The sequence below is a fragment of the Hemitrygon akajei genome, unplaced genomic scaffold (assembly GCF_048418815.1).
Source record: "Hemitrygon akajei unplaced genomic scaffold, sHemAka1.3 Scf000136, whole genome shotgun sequence".
In the NCBI taxonomy this organism is placed as follows: Eukaryota; Metazoa; Chordata; class Chondrichthyes; order Myliobatiformes; family Dasyatidae; genus Hemitrygon; species Hemitrygon akajei.
In genome coordinates this window covers 1,304,409-1,312,388 of record NW_027332022.1, presented here as the reverse complement: position 1 = coordinate 1,312,388, position 7,980 = coordinate 1,304,409, and positions in this window count along the sequence as shown.

Below are 7,980 nucleotides of genomic sequence, written 5' to 3'. Positions count from 1 at the left end.
GTGCACAACCGTTGGAGCTCAATTATTGAAGTCTTCTGGCCACCATTCGATCCTCTCCGAACTCCTCGACTCGCAGCTCAGGACCATCCGAAGTGGTCAACCAAGCACATTTAGCTTCATCTCCTCTCCTCGGGGTACCTCCTGGCCTTGGACCCCCGCTTGGGGTCCGTTCCTCGCCCAGTTTACAGCATCGCGTCCTCTCTCTCTCACTCCCTCGCGCCGATCTCCCCAAAAGCCCGCCAACAATAGCTTACAGACTCAGAAGAAAGAACAACATTAATCCCAATTGGTTTACAAAGGAATACAATTCTCGTTATCAGTAAAATTTAACCCAAACAAGCTTGCAGCACTCTCTCGCAAAAAAGAAGCTTTCCTGCTTTTAGCAAAACAAAGAAGCCATTTTGATTAACATACACAATAACAAAGAGAAAGAAGAAACTCCGTTTTACAATTCTATAATTTTGTTAGCAATCATCGATATGCAATCATTTATCACTGATAGTGGCCACTTCAAGCGTTTCGCTTCGCGGCTTTGTCTGTACAGGTGTTATTCCCCGGCTCCGAGATGAACTAATTTCCTATCAGTCTGTACTTCAGTAGCAGTGTTCTCCTCTTACCAGGGATCTGACCCGGCAGCGCCGACATCTTTACAGAACACAACCACCTCGCTAATTTAATTGATACCGCAGGATGTAAGTTCTTCCTGTTCAAGGATCATCCCTTTATATCTGTATTTTATTGGGCTTTGAAGAGTCAGGGCGATAGTTTTCAAAACGTAGCTTTGAATTGAGCAGAAAATATGTTGAATGTTTTCAATTGTCTGCCACTCGTGAACAAGGGACATTTTGTCTAAAACCTGCTTTTAATTGAATTGCATTGACACCGCGTTCTCTGAGAGGCAGATCGTCAGAAACAGCCCGGGCACATTGAAAAAAAACCCTGAAGTTAGAGCTATGGGGAGCTTTTCGGAACTGGCATCGAAAGACTATGCATGCCGGTAAAGATCAGTCATTACTGAAAAGATTGCCAACGTAGGCGTGTGACGCATTTTGACATATTGCTCGTGCAGTCTTCTTCTTTTCTGCCTGCCTTTCCCTTCGATTCATAATGAAAGCGGAGAGCTGATATATAGGAGCGCACAGAATATGTGAATGACGTGAAATGGTTTGATAAATTGTCAGCAGAATTTCTGAAATGAAAGACAAACTTAGCTAATAAATATTGTGTGAGGGAGAACAGGGGTAGCAAAATGCACGCATGCTGAGCTCATTGACTTCATTAACTTTGCCTCCAACTTTCACCCTGCCCTCAAATTTATCTGGTCAATTTCCGACACCTCCCTCCCCTTTCCTGATCTTTCTGTCTCCATCTCTGGAGACGGCATATCTACTGATATCTACTATAAGCCTACAGACTCTCACAGCTACCTGGACTATTATTCTTCCCACCCTGTCTCTTGCAAAAATGCTATCCCCTTCTCGAAATTCCTCCGTCTCCGTCGCATCTGCTCTCCGGATGAGGCTTTTCATTCCAGGACGAAGGAGATGTCTTCCTTTTTTAAACAAAGGGGCTTCCCTTCATCCACCATCAACTCTGCTCTCAAACGCATTTCTCTCATTTACCGCACAATTGTCCTCACCCCATCCACCCGCCACCCCACTCAGGATAGGGTTCTCCTTGTCCTTACCTACCACCCCACCAGCCTCCAGGTCCAACGTATAATTCTCCGTGACTTCCGCCACCTCCAACGGGAACCCACTACCAAGAACATTTTTCCCTCCCCCCCTTTCCGCTTTTCGCGGGGATCGCTCCACCCCGCCCCCCATCCCTTCTCACCAATCGCCCTCCTAGCACTTATCCTTGTAAACGGAACAACTGCTACACCTCCCCTTACGCTTCCTCCCTCACCACCATTCAGGGCCCCAGACAGTCCTTCCAGGTGAGGCGACGTTTCACCTGTGAGTCGGCTGGTGTGGTATACTGCGTCCGGTACTCCCGGTGTGGCCTTTTATATATTGGTGAGATCCGACGCAGACTCGAAGACCGTATCGTGGAACACCTACGCTCCGTCCGCCAGAGAAAGCAGGATCACCCAGTTGCCACACATCTTAATTCCACGTCCCATTCCCATCCTGATATGTCTATCCGTGGCCTTCTCTACTGTCAAAATGAAGCCACACTCAGGTTGGAGGAAAAACAGTCTTATATTCCGTCTGGGTACCCTCCGACCTGATGGCATGAACATTGATTTCTCTAACTTCCGTAAATGCCCCTTCTCCCCTTCTTAACCCATCCCAAATTTATTTATTTATTCCCGCCCCTTTTTTTCTCTCTCTCTCTGCCCCTCTCACAATCACTCCTTGCTTGTTCTCCATCTCCCTCTGGTGCTCCGCTGCCCCTTCCTTTCTCCCTAGGCCTCGACTCATGATCCTTTCCCTTCTCCAGCTCGGTATCCCTTTTCCCACTCACCTTTCCAGTTCTTAGCTTCACCCCTCCCCCTCTGTCTTCTAGCATTTCGGATTTCCCCCTGCCCCTCCTACTTTCAAATCTTACTATCGTTTCTTTCAGATTGTCCTTACGAATGGTCTCGGCCTGAAACGTCGACTGTACTTCTTCCTGTAGATAGTGCGTGGCCTGCTGCGTTCTACCAGCATCTTGTGTGTTGTTTGAATTTCCAGCATCAGCAGATTTCCTCGTGTTTACAGTACTCCAAGTGGGTTCTGAACAGGGTCCTATACGGCTGCAATGTTACCTGTCGGCTCCTAAATTCAATACCACGACTGATTAAGGCTAATACAGCTTACGCCTTCTTAACCACTCAGTCAAACAGTGCAGCTTTGAGCGTCCTATTGACTTGGACTCGGACCCCAAGATCCCTGTGATCTTCCACACCGCCAACAGTCTTACCAATAATACTATATTCTGCCATCATATTTGACCTTCCAAAATGAACCACTTCACATTTATCTGGATTTAATTCCATCTGCCACTTCTCAGCCCAGTTTTGCATCCTGTCAATGTCCTGCTATATCCTCTGGCATCCCTTCACACTATCCACAACAACAACCTTAGTGATATCAGTAAACTTAATAACCCAGCCCTCCACTTCCTCCTCTAGGTCATTTATAAAAATCACGATGAGTAAGGGTCCCAGAACAGATCTCTGAGGCACAGCACTGGTGAACGACTTCCATGCAAAATATGACCCGTCTACAACCACTCTTTGCCTTTTGTGGCAAGCCAGTTCTTGATCAACAAAGCAATATCACCCCCGGATCCCATAACTCCTTACTTTCTAATTAAGTCTTGCATGGGGTACCTTATCAAATGCTTTGCTGAAATCTATATACACTACTTCTACTGCTCTTCTTTCATCAATATGTTTAGTCATATCCTCAAAAAAATTCAATCAGGCTCCTAAGGCGCGACCTGCTTTTGACAAAGCCGTGCCGACTATTCCTGATCACATTATACCTCTCCAAATGTTCATGAATCATGTCTCTCAAGATCATCTCCATCAACTTACCAACCACTGAGGTAAGACTCACTGGTCTATAATTTCCAGGTCTATCTTTACTCCCTTTCTTGAATAAAGGAACAAAATTCGCAACCCTCCAATCCTCAGGAACCTCTCCCGTCCCCATTGATGATACAAAGATCATCGCCAGAGTCTCAGCAATCTCCTCTCTCGCCTCTTACAGCATCCTGGGATACTTTCCATCCGGGCCCGGCGACTTATCCAACTTGATGTTTTCCAAAAGCTCCAGCAAATCCTCTTTCTTAATATCTACATGTTCAAGCTGTTCAGTCTGCTGCAGGTCGTCAGTATTATCACCAAGAGCCTTTTCCATAGTGAATACTGAAGTAAAGTATTCATTTAGTACCTCTGCTATCTCCTCCGGTTCCATATACACTTCCCAACTGTCACATTTGATAGGTCCTATTCTTTCACGTCTTATCTTCTTGCTCTTCACAGACTTGTAGAATGCCTTGGGGTTTTCCTTAATACTGCTACCAAGGCCTTCTCATGGCCCCTTCTGGCTCTCCTAATTTCCTTCTTAAGCTGCGTCCTGTTAGCCTTATAATCTTCTAGATCTCTAACATTACCTAACTCTCTGAACCTTTCATAAGCTCTTCTTTTCATCTTGACAAGGGTTATTACAGCCTTTGTGCTCCACGATTCCTGCACCCTACCATAACTTCCCTGTCTCATTGGAACATTCCTCTGCAGAACTCCACACAAATATTCACTGAACATTTGTCACATTTCTTCCGTACTTTTCCTTCAGAACATCTGTTTCCAATTTAAGCTTCCAATTTTCCTGCCTGATAGCCTCATAATTCCCCTTAGTCCAATTAAACGCTTTTCTAAATTGTCTGTTCCTATCTCTCTCCAATGCTATGGTAAAGGAGATAGAATTATGATCACTATCTCCAAAACTCTCTCCCACTGGGAGATCTGACAGTTGACCAGGTTTATTTCCCAATACCAAAGCAAGTACAGCCTCTCCTCTTGTAGGCATATCTACATATTGTGTCAAGAAACCTTCCTGAGCACACCGAATAAACTCCACTCCATCTATACCCTTTGCTGTAGGGAGATACCAATCAATATTTGTGAAATTAAAATCTCCCAACACGACACCTCTGTTATTATTACACCTTTCCAGGATCTGTTTCCCTATCTACTCCTCCATATACCTGTTAGTATTGAGCGGCCTACAAGAACACCCACTAAAGTTATTGACCCCTTCCAGTTCCTAGTCTCCACCCACAGAGACTCCGTAGACAATCCCTTCATGACTTCTACCTTTCCTGCAGCCGTGACACTATCTCTGATCAACAGTGCCACGCCCCCACCTCTTTTGCCTCCCTCCCTGTCCTTCCTGAAACATGTAAAAACTTGAAGTTACTATTCCTGTCCCTAAGCCATCCAAGTCTCTCTAATGGCAACCACATCATATCTCCAAGTACTGATCCACGCTGTGAGCTCATCCGCTTTATACATAACACTCCTTGCGTTAAAAAAAAAACATCTCAAACCTTCGGTCCCTTCTCTATCACCTACCTATCCTCCCTCACACTCTGTCTCCTATCTTTCTCTATTTGAGAGCCAGACGCCTCTTCCCCAGTTTGACACCTGAAAACATTTTTATCACATTCAAATCTCTGATTTCTGTCTATACAAGCAGTCCTCGCAAGAACCTTTATCCTCCTGGACCTCACCATCTGTTCAAAGACTCTGGTTCCCCTCCCCCTGCAAATCTAGTTTAAACACCGCCAGAGCAGCACTGGCTAACCTACGCGCAAGGATGTTATTCCACTTCCAGTTCAGGTGTAAACGGTCCCGTCGGAACAGGTCCCACCTTCCCTGGAAGGAAGCCCAATTGGCCAGAATCATTAAGCCCTCCCTCCTGCTCCATCGCCTTAGCCACGTATTTAGCTGTATTATCTTCCTATTTCTAGCCTCACTAGCACGTGGCACGGGGAGCAATCCTAAGATTGCAACCCTGGATGTCCTGTCCTTCAACTTTGCACCCAACTCCCTAAACTCTCTTTGCAGGACCGCCTCCGTCTTCCTATCCACTTCATTGGGCCCTACATGCATCACGACATACAGCTGCTCACCCTCCCTCTTGAGAATACTGAGAACTCGATCCGAGATATCGCGGACCCTGGCACCAGGGAGGCAACAGACCATCCGAGATTCTCAATCTCTCCCACAGAACCTCTTATCTGTCCCCCTAACTATCGTATCCACTATCACTACGGCTCTCCTCTTTTCCCTCCTTCCTTTCTGAGCTGAGTTTCTAGTCTCGGTGCCAGAAACGCGGCTACTACAACTTGTCCCTGGTAGGTAGTCCCCACCAACAGTATACAAAACAGTGTACTTCTTGTTGATGGGAACGGCCACAGTGGTGCTCTTCTCTTCCTATCTATTCCCCTTCCCTCTCCTGAGTCATCCAGCTACCTGCCTCCTGACTTTTAGGGGTGACTATCTCTCTGAAACTCCTGCCTATTTCTGCCTCTGACTCCCGAATGATCCGAAGTTCATCCAACTCCAGCTCCAGTTCTCTAACTCGGTTTGTCAGGAGCTGTAGCTGGATGCACCTTTTGCAGGTGTAGTCATCAGGGACAACAGTGCCCGCCCTGACTTCCCACATACTGCAAACGGAGCACTCAACTGCCCTAACTGCTGCCTCCATTACCTACTCATAAGCTAATTAGATTAATTAAAGGAGCTTACCCGGCCTTACATCACCTGCAGTGAAGCTCGTACTCAGCCTCTGCTCACTCATTCCCACTGTCACAGCGGTATATACATACAGCGACCAGTATCTCTCAGATTCACTCTCTCAGGAGTATATAATTAAACTGACCAGTGTCTCTCAGACTCACTCTCTCAGGAGTATATAAATAAACTGACCAGTATCTCTCAGACTCACTCTCTCAGGAGTATATAAATAAACTGACCAGTATCTCTCAGACTCACTCTCTCAGGAGTATATAAATAAACTGACCAGTGTCTCTCAGACTCACTCTCTCAGGAGTATATAAATAAACTGACCAGTGTCTCTCAGACTCACTCTCCCAGGAGTATATAAATAAACTGACCAGTGTCTCTCAGACTCACTCTCTCAGGAGTATATAAATAAACTGACCAGTGTCTCTCAGACTCACTCTCTCAGGAGTATATAATTAAACTGACCAGTGTCTCTCAGACTCACTCTCTCAGGAGTATATAAATAAACTGACCAGTGTCTCTCAGACTCACTCTCTCAGGAGTATATAAATAAACTGACCAGTGTCTCTCAGACTCACTCTCTCAGGAGTATATAAATAATCTGACCAGTGTCTCTCAGACTCACTCTCTCAGGAGTATATAAATAAACTGACCAGTGTCTCTCAGATTCACTCTCTCAGGAGTATATAATTAAACTGACCAGTGTCTCTCAGACTCACTCTCTCAGGAGTATATAAATAAACTGACCAGTATCTCTCAGACTCACTCTCTCAGGAGTATATAAATAAACTGACCAGTGTCTCTCAGATTCACTCTCTCAGGAGTATATAAATAAACTGACCAGTGTCTCTCAGACTCACTCTCTCAGGAGTATATAAATAAACTGACCAGTATCTCTCAGACTCACTCTCTCAGGAGTATATAATTAAACTGACCAGTGTCTCTCAGACTCACTCTCACAGGAGTATATAAATAAACTGACCAGTGTCTCTCAGACTCACTCTCTCAGGAGTATATAAATAAACTGACCAGTGTCTCTCAGACTCACTCTCTCAGGAGTATATAAATAAACTGACCAGTGTCTCTCAGACTCACTCTCTCAGGAGTATATAAATAAACTGACCAGTGTCTCTCAGACTCCCTCTCTCTCAGGAGTATATAAATAAACTGACCAGTGTCTCTCAGACTCCCTCTCTCAGGAGTATATAAATAAACTGACCAGTGTCTCTCAGACACACTCTCTCAGGAGTATATAAATAAACTGACCAGTGTCTCTCAGACTCACTCTCTCAGGAGTATATAAATAAACTGACCAGTATCTCTCAGACTCACTCTCTCAGGAGTATATAAATAAACTGACCAGTGTCTCTCAGACTCACTCTCTCAGGAGTATATAAATAAACTGACCAGTGTCTCTCAGACTCACTCTCTCAGGAGTATATAATTAAACTGACCAGTGTCTCTCAGACTCACTCTCTCAGGAGTATATAAATAAACTGACCAGTGTCTCTCAGACTCACTCTCTCAGGAGTATATAAATAAACTGACCAGTGTCTCTCAGACTCACTCTCTCAGGAGTATATAAATAAACTGACCAGTGTCTCTCAGACTCACTCTCTCAGGAGTATGTAAATAAACTGACCAGTGTCTCTCAGACTCACTCTCTCAGGAGTATATAAATAAACTGACCAGTGTCTCTCAGACTCACGCTCTCAGGAGTATATAAATAAACTGAC